We start from the raw sequence: 16,835 nt of genomic DNA on the forward strand, positions 1-16,835 counted from the left end.
ATTTCAACGAAGTATTCAAACCCACTTGAAAGAAAAACATATATTTCAAATATTTAGAAAACCGTAATTCAGAATATATTATTTACTGTCTTCTATGTTATATGCTACACATATTATAAAAAGATTACACATATAATCTTCAATTACCTTTTTTATTTTATTTTATTTTATTTTTTCAGATGAAGTCTCGCTCTGTTGCCCAGGCTGGAGTGCAGTGGTGCAATCTCAGTTCACTGCAAGCTCCGCCTCCCAGGTTCACGCCATTCTCTTGCCTCAGCCTCCAGAGTAGCTAGGACTACAGGCACCCGCCACCACGCCCACCTAAGTTTTTGTATTTTTAGTAGAGACGGGGTTTCACCATGTTAGCCAGGATAGTCTTGATCTCCTGACCTCGTGATCCACCCGCTTCGGCCTACCATGGAGTCTCGCTATGTTGACCAGCCTGATCTCGAAATCTGGCCTTTTTCAAGCAATCCTTTCATCTCAGCTTCTCAAAGTGTTGGGATTACAGGCATGAGCCACTGTGCCTGACCAGTTACCTTTAAAAAAAAAAAAATGTATGAGTAAGAAAAATCCAATGTTCTGGCCGGGCATGGTAGCTCACACCTGTAATCCCAGCACTTTGGGAGGCCGAGGTGGGCACCTCATCTGAGGTCAGGAGTTCGAAACAAGCCTGGTTAACATAGTGGAACCCCATTGCTACTAAAAATACAAAAATGTAGCCAGGCGGGCGTGGTGGCACATGTCTGTAATCCCAGCTACTTGGGAGACTGAGGCAGGAGAATCACTTGAACCTGGGAGACAGAGGTTGCAGTGAGCCGAGATCGCGCCATTGCACTCCAGCTTGGGCAACAAGAGCAAGACTCCATCTCAAAAATGAAAAAAAAAAAAACCAATGATCCAATCTGGGGCTGTTTTGGGTAATAGCGTCATGGTAGAAGGATTCTAATCAATGTCATTAATATGTACCAGATTTCCCCCTGACACGGGCACGTCTGTTTGGCATCCACAGAGTAATAGTTATTGCCTGCTCTCTGCCCCTGATGGGAAGTTAACTCCCAAAGCTCTCATTTCTCTATCCCATCACCTGGGGTAAGATAAAGCCATAATGGACTGTGTGTATTTGTGGACTACGTTGTCTCCGTGTAAGAACTTTTCTCCAAATCTTGGCTAGACCATTTTCTAATTCTAAATTCATGTTTCTCCAAGTCCTAAAATAGTTGAAAAGAAACATGGTCTAGAATAGTTTCCTGTATAGTCCATTAAATAGCATCAACATAAATTAAAATAGCATCAACTGGCTGCCTTCTTAGTCCTTTATTTATTTATTTATTTATTTAGACAGGATCTCACTCTGTCCCCCATGCTGGAGTACAGTGGCGGGATCATGACTCACTGCCGCCTCGAGCTCCCCAGGCTCAGGTGATCCTCCCACCTCAGCCTCCTGAGTGGCTGAGAACACAGGAGAAAGCCACCACGCCCAGATAATTTTTGTATTTTTTGTAGACAGGGTTTCACATTGGCCACACTGCTCTCAAACTCCTGGGCTCAAATGATCTGCCTGCCTCGGCCTCCCAAAGTGTTAGCATTACAGGCATGAGCCACCATGCCCAGCCAAAATGTGCCTTCTTTTAGAACAAATTTCAGTATATTCTAGAACCAACAAGTCATAAGAATATCCATAATCATGGTTGGAGTCTTAAGTCTTATGACTGCATCCTATTGGTCACCAGAAGAAAAGGCATGATACATGTATTAATAGGTTTATTAATCTATGTAGCATTTACTGAAAACTTTCTACATGCTACTATTTTGGCTCAAGATGTATAATAATAATGCCTTCATTGTCTCATTGAATCTTTTTTTTTTTTGGAGAGGGAGTCTTGCTCCGTCGCTCAGGCTGGAGTACAGTGGCACAGTTTCAGATCACTGTAACCTCCACTTTCCAGGTTCAAGCGATTCTCCTGCCTCAGCCTCCCGAGTAGCTGGGATTACAGGCGCACGCCACCATGCCTGGCTAGTTTTTGTATTGTTTTAGTAGAGGCGGGGGGTGGGAGTGAGGGGGAAGGAGTTCGCCATGTTGGCCAGGCTGGCCTTGACCTCCTGACCTCAGGTGATCCACTCACCTCAGCCTCCCAAAGTGCTGGGATTACAGGCACGAGCCACTGTGCCAGGTCCTCATGTAATCTTCATAGCAATCCTATGAGACCGCTGTTATCGTCTCCAATTTACAGGAGAGGAATTTAGCCAACTTTTGCCTAAGGTCATAGAGTTAACAAGCCCAGTATGTGTCCAAGACGGGCAATGTCATCTTAGTTTTAAGAAATACAAACTGACCAAGTGCAGTGGCTCACGATTGAAATCCCAGCGCTCTGGGAGGCCGAGACAGGTGGATTGCTTGAGCCCAAGAGTCCGAGACCAGCCTGGACAACATGGTAAATATCATTTCTACAAAAATTAGATAAGTGTGGGACGTGACAAGACCCTGTCTCAAAAAAAAAAAAAAAAAAAAAAAAAAAAAGAAGAAGAAGAAGAAAGAAGTACAAACTGACCCAGGCACAGTGGCTCACACCTGTAAACCCAGTGGTTTTGGAGGCTAAGAAAGAAGGAGACCCCATCTCTAAAAAAATGGGGCAAGGGGTGGGGACTCTGAATTAAGGTAATTGATGACTGTTAGCTGGAAGAGGGAAAATTTGAGAGCTAATTTGAAGTTGAAATGAGGCAGGACCCGATGACAATGAATTGTATGTGGAAGACAAAGGAAAGACAGACCCAGAATCCTGGCTCACTCCCAAGTTTCTGGTAACGCCATTAAGTGACAATAGACCATTAAGTGGCAATAGAGAATTCAGGAGGGGGCTGGGCATGGTGGATCACGCCTGTAATCCCAGCACTTTGGGAGGCCAAGGAGGGTGGATCACGAGGTCAAGAGACAGAGACCATCCTGGCCAAAATGGTGAAACTCCGTCTCTACTGAAAATACAAAAATTGGCCAGGCGCGGTGGCTCAAGCCTGTAATCCCAGCACTTTGGGAGGCCGAGACGGGCGGATCATGAGGTCAGGAGATTGAGACCATCCTGGCTAACACGGTGAAACCCCGTCTCTACTAAAAATTACAAAAAACTAGCCGGGCAAGGTGGCGGGTGCCTGTAGTCCCAGCTACTCGGGAGGCTGAGGCAGGAGAATGGTGTGAACCCAGGAGGCGGAGCTTGCAGTGAGCCGAGATCTGGCCACTGCACTCCAGCCTGGGTGACAGAGCAAGACTCCGTCTCAAAAAAAGAAAATACAAAAATTAGCCGGGTGTGGTGGTGGGCGCCTGTAATCCCAACTACTCGGGAGGCTGAGGCAGGAGAATCTCTTGAATCTGGGAGGCAGAGGTTGCAGTGAGCCGAGGTGGCGCCACTGCACTCCAGCCTGGTGACAGAAAGAATTCAGGAGGGACAGTTAGTTAGGAAAGGAGTTCAAATTGAGATCTAAAGAGTATGCATTTAGAAATAATAGATCTGCAGCACAGGAGAAAGATCTGGCTGTAACTACAGAATCATCACTGGCAGTGAAAGGCATGAAAATGAATGGATTCACTTGGGGACAGCATATAGAGAAGGAAAAGGGCTGAGGGGCAATCCATAGTGACGACACACAGTTTAGTATGCGCCCAGTACTGGGCCACATAGACTTGGAAACCCGTCCCAGCTCTGCCACAACATGTGACCTTGGACAGTTTACTCTCTACACACAAGGACCGTCATAATTTCTACCTCATGGAGTGACTGAAAATCACATGAGAAAAGGCATCTGAAGAACCCAAAACCTGCTTGCCCCTAAGCAAATACTCAGTAAATGTTATCTCTACAAGAAAACACAGCAAAGATTTTACAAATGTATAAATATTAAGTGTAACTTTCATATCTAATAAGATATTTACCAAATAATAATAAACGTACTCTATTGAGCAAGCCAAGAACAGGGCTGGGTATTTTGCATTAGTCTCTTCAATCCAGGTAGCATTTCTCTGATTTAGTATTACGTTTATTATTCCATTTCACAGAATAAGGTAGAGCCTATTCCACACAGAAGAGGTAGAGCATTGAAAGGGTAATTGACTTGCCCAAGGTCACACATTAATTGTATGCATGAAGGGGGATAGGATGAAGGCCTTCTGGCCTTGGCCCCGCAGAAAGCTAAGAAAAGATCCCTGTTCACACACTTTATGAACCCAATAGAAAACATCAATATGTATAAGAAAAATGTCATTGAGATTTGCCTCATCTTAAAAATAACAGATAAAATTACTGCCCCATAGTTATGATTGCCAAAGGTAACAAAATTAGAAAATAGACTTCTTGAAATTTTCCCCTGTAAATTTAAGAGATTATTTGATGCTTACCTTGTCTCTTTACATAAAAGTAACAGAAAGATAAATTGTGAATGACTACACTATATCTGGTATACTGTAATTATGTTCAGAAAATAGAAAAATGATAGATGTATGACTATCAAAAAAGGAATATATTATCTAAGTGTTTCACTTAACTCAGTTTACCTGCTCCCCATCAGATTTACAAGTGGTGCAATTCTGTGTTTCACCCAGTGCTTTTTATTTATTTTTCTCTCCCCTCCCCTCATGTAGTGCTTTTTAAACTAAAGAATATATTGCAACTCAATAAATACACATTTACAATCCCACATACACTTCTATTTTTTTCTCAATGGCTTTATTACTTGAATGACTAGTAATGTAAGTTAAGGATTTTTTAATTGCTTCTTTTTCTTGCATATTTATTTGCATTCCTAAATTTACTTAACAAAAGGTTTTCTTATTTACATAGATCAATCTTGAGTGCAAAACCTATAGAATATACTTGCAAGTAGACAATGGCTCTGCAGGGTTAAGGTATTAGAGCCTAAGTACCTTTCATTGTTTAAAACATGGGCTAAGTGCTTCGTTTTAACCTAAATAGAGACCCCTTTTAGCACAAAGAGCCAAAGTGAGTCACGGGTCCCTGCCTCATCTTTGCACGATTACAATGAGGGAAAAAACTCTGAAAACCTTTAAAGGTTTTTAAAAGCTTGCTGCCTCCACCCCGCCAAACCCCCACCCCCCCATCATCACTTCCCAAATCATCAGTGTCACTGCTAACCTCATTGCAGCAACTGCAATTATTTTAACACGTACTAATTAGGTTTATTAGGTCTTGGAGTTTGGGCCAGGTCTTTCCTAAAGGGGCAGACAAGTCCAGTCTGTAGATTATTAACTAGCTGGGTCTATATGCCATAAAGTCCATTCTGACCTTTTTATTTTTTCATGAGACATTCATCAATGAATGGATTGATAGGACCACAAGGAAACGTGAGGCATTTGTGCGCAATACTTTTTTCTCTAAAAGAATGATTACCTGACAGATTCTATTGAATGCCAAATTCTACATCAAATTTTATTCTTAAACAGGTGCAGCTTAGTACAGTAGCTATAAAATAAACATTTTTATAAGTCCACAGAGAGAAAGCCTGAGAAAGCATGGCATGAACTCAAGATTCACTGGTTACAACTCCCAGTTAATTTTCCAGGAAACATAGCCATGTATTCACACTCTACCTTAGTTTTCTGATGAAAATGGGAATGGAAGAGCTAATCTGATTCAATATTGGTGGGGGGAGGTAGGCAGGTTATTTTATACATTTCTGTAGTATTTGGGTTTGTATAATGAGCATATAGGAAAACAATTTTTTAAATTATTTTGAAAATTGACAAAATGTTGGCCATCATCATTTTTTTTTTCAGTGAAGAAAAAGGCATGCAGACAGAATGCAGGTTATTCTTTCAATGTATCTATTCAGCCAAGATTGTCCTTACTGTTTGCCTCTTACAAAATTGTTCTGAGGCACAGCTTCCCAGTTACCTAAGTTTTCATTTCATTCCCTGGCATCCCACTCCTCTGCCCTCCAAAATGTTATACTAGACAGAAAAATCCATTTTTGAATTCTTTTCTTGCACCATGTACAAAGCAGAATCTTAGAGACTCATCTCTGACATTAATGAATAAAAATTAAGTGTATAAGTCTCTTGAAAAAAAGACTAAAAAAGAAGCATCTTTGAAAACAGAACTTTAGTTTTATTACATTTTTCCTTTAATTCAGATTGCCTTTGCTTAGTTCTTGCAAGTTTAATTTACATCAAAATTTCCTGTTTGACTGTTCATTATATTTACCCAATATTTACACAAAGACTCATTAGAAAGTACTGACAACATAGCTCAATTGTTGGCCAGGCGCGGTGGTTCACACCTGTAATCCCAGCACTTTGGGAGGCCGAGGCAGGCGGATCACGAGATCAGGAGATCGAGACCATCCTGGCTAACACGGTGAAACCCCGTTTCTACTAAAAAATATAAAAAGCCGAGCATGGTGGTGGGCGCCTGTAGTCCCAGCTACTTGGGAGACTGAGGCAGGAGAAGCATGAACCCAGGAGGTGGAGCTTGCAGTGAGCTGAGATCAAGCCACTGCACTCCAGCCTGGGCCACAGAGCGAGACTCTGTCTCAAAAAAAAAGAAAACATAGCTCAATTTGTGCTGTCAATTAACATGAATCTCTAATACTTTTTCGCCCTATGTAATGCATTCAAACTTTTCTGCCTAAAAGATCTTGAAAAGAACATTTGCCCTTTCCCTTTCATTAAATTATTTTATTTTTGTACAGTTTGCACCCTTAACCCCATGAAACAGTAATTAAAATTTGCATAAATTCTCCTTCTCTATTCCCCTTGCCCACCAACTAGAGCTGTGCATTCTAATGTTCTTCATAGGTCCTCAGCAGTGAAGGAAAATATTTATCTATAAATGCATGTGAGGTTACCACAAGCTCTCTTGATGAGATTTACATTCCAAGAAGCCAGACATCTTAGAAAGTACAATCAACATAACAATGCACTGAAACTGCAGGATTCCACAAATAAATTGCTGATAAATATTGGTAACCCGTTTTCACTCTGCACTGTTTTTCATGAAAGTTGTTTTAATTGCTTGCATACACACACACAGAGAGAAGGCTATGCTAAAATAAATTAGTGTTTTGTCCCTTGCCAGAAGGAAGCTAAGAAGCTAAAAGGTAATGAGTTTTATTAACTCTCATAATGTCTGCAAAGTAGCACAGCCTCAAAGTATTGGATCCCTTTTTAGTCACTCCCCAAAGACCTACTTACAGGAGTAAACGTATCGATACCTAATTGATCAGCAAAATAATGGCTGATGCACTCTGCTTCCAGTTACTAGCTTAGTTCTTGCACCATTCCCACAGCCTGTAATGAACCTACCAAAACACACACTGTACTGTGTCGGAGTCAGCAAGATCTGTTCCCAAAGTTTCCTCAAAGTTCATTTGTTTGGAAGTAGAATAACTTTTTTTTTTTTTTTTTTTTTGAGACGGAGTCTCGCTCTGTAGCCCAGGCTGGAGTGCAGTGGCCGGATCTCAGCTCACTGCAAGCTCCGCCTCCCGGGTTCACGCCATTCTCCGGCCTCAGCCTCCCGAGTAGCTGGGACTACAGGCGCTGCCACCTCGCCCGGCTATTTTTTGTATTTTTTAGTAGAGACGGGGTTTCACCGTGTTAGCCAGGATGGTCTCGATCTCCTGACCTCATGATCCGCCCATCTCGGCCTCCCAAAGTGCTGGGATTACAGGCTTGAGCCACCCCGCCCGGCCTAGAATAACTTTTTTCCATAGAAACTATGTTACAATAGTTGTGAAGTTCTCTGGCCAGGACACAAAAGCCTTCACACTCATTCTGCTAATTTGCAATAAAAAGAAAAAGAAAAAAAAAGACTAGAAAGCAAAATGAAATTAAACAAAACTGTAAAAATAAAAGGATTAGAAATTGGTGTATTCATCCGTAATTCCAATTCTTGAGAAAAGCAGATTGAATTAGAGACTGTTATGGGCTTGTTCAGGAGGTTTGCAGGCGGGCACGATTTGTTTTCTAGCAAGTGTCCTTTAGTTAGTGCATTTCATTGAGAAGGATAGCTCACCATTTCCTTGAGGCTGACTAGCACTATTCTTATCATCTCAGTCGAGATGCCTAATCCCTTTACGGCTAGATAACTCACTTTCAAATGAAGCCACTGGACCAATCAGTGGTTCTCAGGGTGGGGTTCCCTGACCAACAACATCAGCATCACCTGGGATCTGGTTAGAAATGCAAATTCCCGGGCCCTACCCTAGACTTACTGAAACTGAAACTCCCAGGTGGGGCCCCTGTCATCTGGGTTTCCATAGGCCTCCGGGGTATTCCGAGACATGGAGAAGAACTGGATTAGGCCTCTGTTTCCAAAACTATCCTAGTGATTAAAAAAAATAACCTGGGGCCGTGATTAAAAGGAAAGATTCCCAGAACCCATTCCCTGGAGTTACTGGGAGTCACTCAGCAGAGCCGCTCTGGGGTCCCGAGAGTAGGTATTTTAACCAGCAGCCCAGGTGCCTCTTCTCCTCTGGCAAGTTTAGGAAACTCTGCATGAGTTATCTCAAAAGTCTTCTTTCCAGAACAAAAGTGAGGTTGAGTGAGGATTAAACAGATTCCGTCTTCTCCTCTCCTTCAAAGTATGAGCTGGAGGACAGACGGAACCTGAGGCAGGCAAAAAGATTGTGTTTATATCTGTAAGGAAACTCTTGCCAGTAAAAGATGGAGACGGGAGGCATGGTTGGGCCAATGTCCCTGTGTGCAGAGATACAGGAAAGATGGAAAATCTACTTTGGTGACTAGCTGAAATGGCCTCCAGGCAAGAGGGAGATAAAGAGGATAGTGTACAATTGACCACTTACCTTGGAAGATGTTCCTAAATTAGATGTTCACAGTTTAGAAGACTGGGTGTGTGCAGGGTTGAGTAATGCCAGTTGTAGGTACAGCTCCAGCATTCTATTGACATTAGATTGCCTTCCATCTTGACTCTGGAAACAGTGCCAGTGTCTAGGGGCCCACTTCGATGGGCAGGCAAAGAAGGCACCCTGGAAGTCCCCCAGTCTCTGCTAACAAATACCTGAAATTACACCCTTAAGATTCCAATAGCTCTTTTTTTTTTTTTTTTTTTTTTTTCTGAGATGGAGTCTCTCACTGTCTCCCACGCTGGAGTGCAATGGCACGATCTCGGCTTACTGCAACCTCCACCTCCCAAGTTCAAGCGATTCTCCTGCCTCAGCCTCCCGAGTAGCTGGGATTACAGACGTCTGCCAGCATTCCTGGCTAGTTTTTTGTATTTTTAATACAGACGGGGTTTCACTATGTTAGCCAGGCTGGTCTCAAACTCCTGACTTCATGATCTGCCCACCTCAGCCTCCTAAAGTACTGGGATTACCGGTGTGACCCACCGCACCCGGCCCAATAGCTTTTTAGTCTTGGATTTATTTTTCTTTTTAAAATTATTTTTATTTTATATATTTTAGGATATTGGACCTTTGGTATATCTTGGATTTCTTGAAGAATGCAAACATTAAGGCTTATTTATCTCAGGAACCCTGCTGCTGGTCCGGCCAGGTTCAGCCAGTTTTTGTAAGGGGAAGGTCTAGGGACTTAGGGTGAGTGGTAGAATGTCTGTATTTTAGGTGGCTTAAGAGAGCCCTTAGGGCTATCTTGTTTGTTTAAAATGGATAGAGAACCAGGTTAGAGGGTATGAAGATAAATAATAAATGAGTGACGGCTCAAGACCATAATTAGGCCAAGGTTAATAAGATTCAATCCCAGTGGGCAAAGCTTCTCTCTTTGGAAGGAGACACTACATAATTGTATCTGGCTGATGTACCTGTTGGTATAGATATCATTTTTTTTAAATCTAAATCAAAACCAAATCAAGAGTATAATCTTGATGAAATTTAAGAGCCTATTTGTGGCCAGGCATGGTGGTTCATGCCTGTAATCCCAGCAGTTTGGGAGGCCGAGGCAGGCGGATCCCTTGAGGCCAGGAGTTCAAGACCAGCCTGGCCACATGGCGAAACTCTGTCTCTACTAAAAATACAAAGTTAGCCGACGTGGTGGCAGGTGCCTGTAGTCCCAGCTACTTGGGAGGCTGAGGCAGGAGAATCGTTTGAAGCCAGGAGGCAGAGATTGCAGTGAGCTGAGATCATGCCATTGCACTCCAGCCTGGGCAACAAGAGCAAAACTCAGTTTCAAAAAAAAAAAGGGAATCCTCAGGATTTTAATCTAAAAGTACTATATGGCTTCCTTCCAATAGCGAAATTAATGTCATTTCTGAAGATTTAGCAAACACAAAAGATTCTAGCACTGAGTTTCTTGGCTGAAAATGCAATCATTTCCCATCTGGTCATTTGACTAAGTTAAGGTACAGTGGCCTTTAGAGCTGGAAATGAAGGTCAAGAGAGTTGACTTTTGGTTTTTGCCCAAGAAAATTCATTGCGCACGTTTTTATTTTTTATGTTTTATTTCTATTTATTTACTTATTTTTGAGACAGAGTCTCTGTCGCCCAGGCTGGAGTGCAGTGGTGCCATCTCGGCTCATTGCAACCTCTGCCCCCCAGGCTCAAGCAATCCTCCGATCTTAGCCTCCTGAGTAGCCGGGACTACAGGTGTGTGCCACCATTCCTGGCTAATTTTTTTTATTTTTTGTAGAGACAGGGTTTTACCATGTTGCCCAGACTGGTCTCAAACCCCTGACCACAAGTGATCCACCCACCTTGGCCTCCCACAGTGCTGGAATTACAGGCCTGAGCCACCTTGTCCTGCCATGTTTTTGTTTGTTTGTTTGTTTGTTTATGAGAGGAGTCTCCCTCTGTCCTCCAGGCTGGAGTGCAGTGGCGCAGTCTCGGCTCACTGCAACCTCTGCCTCCTGGGTTCAAGCAATTCTCCTGTCTCAGCCTCCCCGTCCCGAGTAGCTGGGACTACAGGCACCTGCCACCATGCCCAGGTAATTTTTGTGTTTTTAGTAGAGACAGAGTTTCACCATATTGACTAAGCTGGTCTCGAACTCCTGACCTCAGGTGATCTACCCGCCTCAGCCTCCCAAAGTGCTAGGATTATAGGCGTGAGCCACTATGCCCAGCCACCACCACATTTTTAATTCCATAGAATAGATGATCACCAAGGTTCACCAAAGCAGAGAGGTTGGGTATTGTACAAATTTAAGACTAAGCTAGATCATTCAGAATAAAAGGAACCTTTACTTTCTCCCTTGGACTCAACCCCATTATTTCTTATGCTTTTCCTGCAGGCCAGTACAATACTTGGCCACTGAATTTAGTATTTTTGGCAAAGCACATAATAATAACCTATTGTTAGAAACTTCTAGCATCCAGGTAACACCTAATTACTTTGAAATTATTACAGTTATTATTAAATATGCTTAAAATCAAAGGTGGAAAATGTCAAAATCAAAAACTTTTTCCAGCATTCAACCTCTGGTGAGGAAAAAAAAAAAAAAAAAAAAACTTCTCCAAGCAGCCAACTTTGCTTTAGTTGTTATATGGGGTGACTAGACAGCCTATACAAAACTGTTTCCTGCAAATCCATATGGTATAGTACCTGAAAAGCAATTTACTTAGCAAACCTTATTACTCAATGAAATATGTTGAAGAGTCCAGAGGCGGTGGCTCATACCTGTAATCCCAGCACTTTGGGAGGCCAAGGTGGGCAGATCACTTGAGGTTTGGAGTTCAAAACCAGCCTGGCCAAGATGGTGAAAGCCCATCTCTACCAAAAATACAAAAGTTAGGCATCGTGGCGGGCATCTGTAATCCCAGCTACTCAGGAGGCTGAGGCAAGAGAATTACTTGAACCCGAGAGGCGGAGGTTGCAGTGAGCTGAGATCGCACCACTGCACTCCAGGCTGGGCAACACAGTAAGAGTCCGTCTCAAAAAAAAAAAGGAGGAAGGAAGGAAGAAAGATGCTGAAGAATGAGATGCTCTATCAAATAGTCTCATTAATGGTTATGTTCATTATATTTGGATTACTGTCAAATAATTGAAATATGATAATCTCCTAATACCAAAATTATGGTGACTCTAATATATTATTTCTGGGTGTGCTTCTGGATCATGATTAAAAGTATTAATCATTGTTGTGTAACAGAAATAAACAGATGCAGTGGCTCAACAAAGACAAAAAAGTGCAATTTTATTTATTTATTTATTTTGAGATGGAGTTTCACTCTTGTCACTAATTTTGTTTTTGGTTTTGTTTTTGTTTTAAGACAGAATCTCACTCTTTTTTTTTTTTTGAGTCGGAGCATCTCTCCTGTTGCCCGGGCTGGAGTGCAATGGCACGATCTCGGCTCACTACAACCTCCGCCTCCCGGGTTCAAGCGATTCTCCTGCCTCGGCCTCCCGAGTAGCATGCACCACCACGCCCGGCTAATGTTGTGTTTTTAGGAGAGACAGGGTTTCTCCATGTTGGTCAGGTGGGTCTCAAACTGACCTCAGGTGATCCGCCTGCCTCGGTCTACCAAAGTGCTGGGATTATAGGCATGATCCACCGCACCTGGCAAAAAGTGCAATTTTTAAAATGGGCAAAGGACTTAAATATTTCTCCAAAGAAGATAACAGTTTCTCATCATCTGTCATTAGGTATATACTAATCAAAACCATGATATAGCACTTCATGCCCACTAGGAGGGTTATAATTTTTTTTTTTTTGAGACAGAGTCTCACTCTATCGCCCAGGCTGAAATGCAATGGTGCCATCTTGACTCACTGCAACCTCTGCCTCCAGGGTTCAAGTGATTCTCCTGCCTCAGCCTCCTGAGTAGCTGGGATTACAGGCTCCCACCAGCATGCCCGGCTAATTTCTGTATTTTTAGGAGAGACAGGGTTTCATCGTGTTCGCCAGGCTGGTTTCAAACTGTTGACCTCAGGTGATCCACCTGCCTTGGCCTCCCAAAGTGCTGGGATTATAGGCGTGAGCCACCATACCCGGTGTGGCTATAATTTTTTAAGTAGGAAATAACAAATGTTGGCAAATTTATTATTTGACCCCTCCCTCTTACATTGCTGGTGTGACTGTAAAATACTGCAGCCACTATGGAAAACAGTTTCTCTGTTTCTTAAAAAGCAATTATAGAATCATCACAGGACCCACCATTTCTACTTGAAACCCAAAATAATTGAAAGCAGGGATTCAAACAAATGCTTCTACACAAATATTCATAGCAGCACTATTCACAAGAGCTAAAAGATAGAAATAACCCAAATGTCCAACAGCGGATGAACAGTTACACAAAACATGGTATACACACAATGAGATATTACTCAGCCACAAAAAAGCATGAAGTAGACCAGGCACGGTAGCTCACACCTATAATCCCAGCACTTGGGAGGCCAAGGCGGGTGGATCACCTGAGCTCAGGAGTTCAAGACCAGCCTGACCAACATGGCGAAACCCTGTCTCTACTAAAAATTTAATTTAGCCAGGCATGGTGGCACATGCCTGTAATCCCAGCTACTCGGGAGGCTGAGGCAGGAGAATCGCTTGAACGTGGGAGGCAGAGGTTGCAGTGAGCCAATATCATGCCATTATACTCCAGTCTGGGCAACAAGAGCAAAACTCCATTAAAAAGAAAAAAAGAAACAAAGACAGAAAGGAAAAAAAAAAAAAAATGAAGTACTAATACATGAATGTGGATGAGCCACAAAACATGCTTTTTTTTTTTTTTTTTTTTTTTTGAGACGGAGTCTCGCTCTGCCGCCCAGGCTGGAGTGCAGTGGCCGGATCTCAGCTCACTGCAAGCTCCGCCTCCCGGGTTCACACCATTCTCCTGCCTCAGCCTCCCGAGTAGTTGGGACTACAGGCGCCCGCCACCGCGCCCGGCTAGGTTTTTGTATTTTTTAGTAGAGACGGGGTTTCACCGTATTAGCCAGGATGGTCTCGATCTCCTGACCTCGTGATCCGCCCGTCTCGGCCTCCCAAAGTGCTGGGATTACAGGCTTGAGCCACTGCGCCCGGCCACAGAAAACATGCTTGAGCCCAGGAGCTCAAGACCAGCCTGGGCAACATGATGAGATCCCCATCTTAGTAAAAACTCTTTTTTATTTTATTTTATTTTTTAAACAAGAAGTTTATTTAAACAACAAGATGCTTGACTTGAAGGGAAAACTATATAGGATTCTTTTTTGTTTTAGAGTAATTTATCCCTACTTAAAGACATATTGCCCTGCATATAACAGCTACGTACAGAAAAGTTACAAAATTGTCCTTGGTTTTACAATGATAAATGAAAAACATTAAAATTCTCCAATTGAACAAGGTATGCAAGGATTTTTATTTTTATTTTTTTTATTTTTATTTTTGTTAAAACAGTGAGAGCAAAATAACTTACTGGAATACCAAGAGCTGAATGAGCATGCCACTAATGGAGAAAGGGGGTATTTTCACAGAATCAGTATTTTTCCCATTCCGTCTCCACTTGATGTCAATCAAAACATACCATTGGCTGCTTAGTTACCAAAAAAAAAAATGCAATATGCTTGTGCACGTATACCAGTTACTTTATGTACAATAAGTGAGTGGGGAAGGGGGAAATGAAAGAATAGAAAAAACTATACTGTAGTAGTCAGGATATGGTGGAACCAAATTGCAGTTTTCTAATTGAGAACGTAATCTTGGTCTTTAAAGAACAGAGTTCTGGAGAAAAGAAGCAGGTTCCCTTTTCAGTAGACATCTCCCGTCAGCTGTTGGAACACATCAATTGTATCTTCAGCCTCCATTTCCAGCTGTGCAGGTGTGTCTGTTTCATTGATTGGTTGCCCATCGAATTGTAATCTAATCTGCCTCATTGACCATCCCTGTCGTTCACAATAGGCTTTCAGTAGTTTACTGATTGGTGTATGCCTCTTAATCTTAAACTGCATCACAGAACCATCCTGCCCTGCCACTGTCAAATTAATATGATCGTGGTTCTCAGCCTTGACTCCTTCCTTGGGCTTTTCGTTGGCCATGGCGAGTGTCAGAGTCTCCTCAGCTGCCGCTTCACAAAAGAGGTACCAGGTTTGCATCGAACAAGCAAACTCTTTTTAAAAAAAAATAATAATAGGCCGGGCGCGGTGGCTCATGCCTGTAATCCCAGCACTTTGGGAGGCTGAGCGGGTCACAAGGTCAGGAGTTCGAGACCAGCCTGGCTAATATGGTGAAACCCCATCTCTACTAACAATACAAAAATTAGCTGGGCGTGGTGGTGCATGCCTGTAATCCCAGCTACTCAGGAGGCTGAGGCAGGAGAACTACTTGAACCCAGGAGGCGGAGGTTGCAGTGAGCCGAAATTGCACCACTGTACTCCAGCCTAGGTGACCCAGTGAGACTCCGTCTCAAAAAAAAAAAATTATTATTATTGTTTTTTATATATATATATATAACAAATATATATATATATATTTTGAGACAGGGTCTCACTCTGTTGCCGAGGCTGGAGTGCAGTGGCGTGATCTCAGCTCACTGCAACCTCTGCTCCCCAGGTTCAAGTTATTCTCCTGCTTCAGCCTCCCAAGTAGCTGGGATTACAGGCTCCCACCACCACACCTGACCAATTTTTGTATTTTTAGTAGAGATGGAGTTTCACCATGTTGGCCCAGCTGGTATCGAGCTCCTGATCGCAGGTGATCTGCTCACCTCAGCTTCCTAAAGTCCTGGGATTACAGGCGTGAGTCACCATGTCCGGCTATAAAAACAATTTTTAAAAAGAAAGGAAGGAAGGAAGGAAGGAAGGGAGGGAAGAAGGGAAAGATCTCTCTATGTTGACCAGACTGGTCTCAAATTCCTGGGCTCGAACAATCTACCCACCTCGACCTCCCAAAGTGCTGGAATTATAGGCCTGAGTCACCACGCCAGTCAAAAAGCTATCTACTTTGGTCAAAAAGCCATCTACTTAGGGAATGTTTTGAAATAAATGGAGACCTTCAATTCTGCCCTCATAGTCAACATTTTATCTGTCAGCCAGACCTTCAGAGAATGACAAATGTAGACCACATCATTTTGTGCCCGTTCATTGGTGTTATGCCATCAGCCTATGTTCAGAGATGTTCCAAGGAGCTCCACCATACACCATGGTGCCTATAGTTAATAACAATATAATGTATTCTTGAAAAATGCTAACAGAGTGGACATTATGCATTCTTACCACAAAAATGATAGCTATGTGAGGTAATGCTATGTTAATTAGCTAGATCTAGTCATTCCACAATGTATATATACAGAACGTCACGTTACATATGATAAGTACAATTTTATCTGTCAATTTAAACAATAAAATAAAGGCCGGGCGCGGTGGCTCAAGCCTGTAATCCCAGCACTTTGGGAGGCCGAGACGGGCGGATCACGAGGTCGGGAGATCGAGACCATCCTGGCTAATACGGTGAAACCCCGTCTCTACTAAAAAAATACAAACTAGCCGGGCGAGGTGGTGGGCGCCTGTAGTCCCAGCTACTCGGGAGGCTGAGGCAGGAGAATGGCGTGAACCCGGGAGGCGGAGCTTGCAGTGAGCTGAGATCCGGCCACTGCACTCCAGCCTGGGCGACAGAGCGAGACTCCGTCTCAAAAAAAAAAATAAAATAAAATTTTTAAAGGAACTCTAAAAATCTATTTTATTTGTCTACAGTGACCTTTGAATTTCCTGAAGGAAAGGCATTGGAGTAGAAGGAAGAGCTGTATGTGAAAGCCTAAGGAGGAGCTGCCTGATTGTTAAAGGGTAGCAAGAAGCCCAGGCATGGCGGTCCATGTCTATATTCCTAGCACTTTGGGAGGCCAAGATGGGAGGATCACTTGAGCTCAGGAGCTTGAGACCACCCTAGGTAACATAGTGAGACCTCGTCTCTACAAAAAATGGTTTGGTTTGGTTTTTTCAAGACAGAGTCTCG

The 16,835-nt window shown here is 42.9% G+C and overlaps 1 pseudogene; it reads right to left on the minus strand.

The window, feature by feature from the left end:
• Nucleotides 1-14,635: 14,635 nt before the first annotated feature.
• Nucleotides 14,636-14,923, minus strand: LOC694763 (SMT3 suppressor of mif two 3 homolog 2 (S. cerevisiae)-like; annotated as a pseudogene).
• Nucleotides 14,924-16,835: the final 1,912 nt, after the last annotated feature.

Source organism: Macaca mulatta, chromosome 8 (genome assembly GCF_049350105.2).
Source record: "Macaca mulatta isolate MMU2019108-1 chromosome 8, T2T-MMU8v2.0, whole genome shotgun sequence".
In the NCBI taxonomy this organism is placed as follows: Eukaryota; Metazoa; Chordata; class Mammalia; order Primates; family Cercopithecidae; genus Macaca; species Macaca mulatta.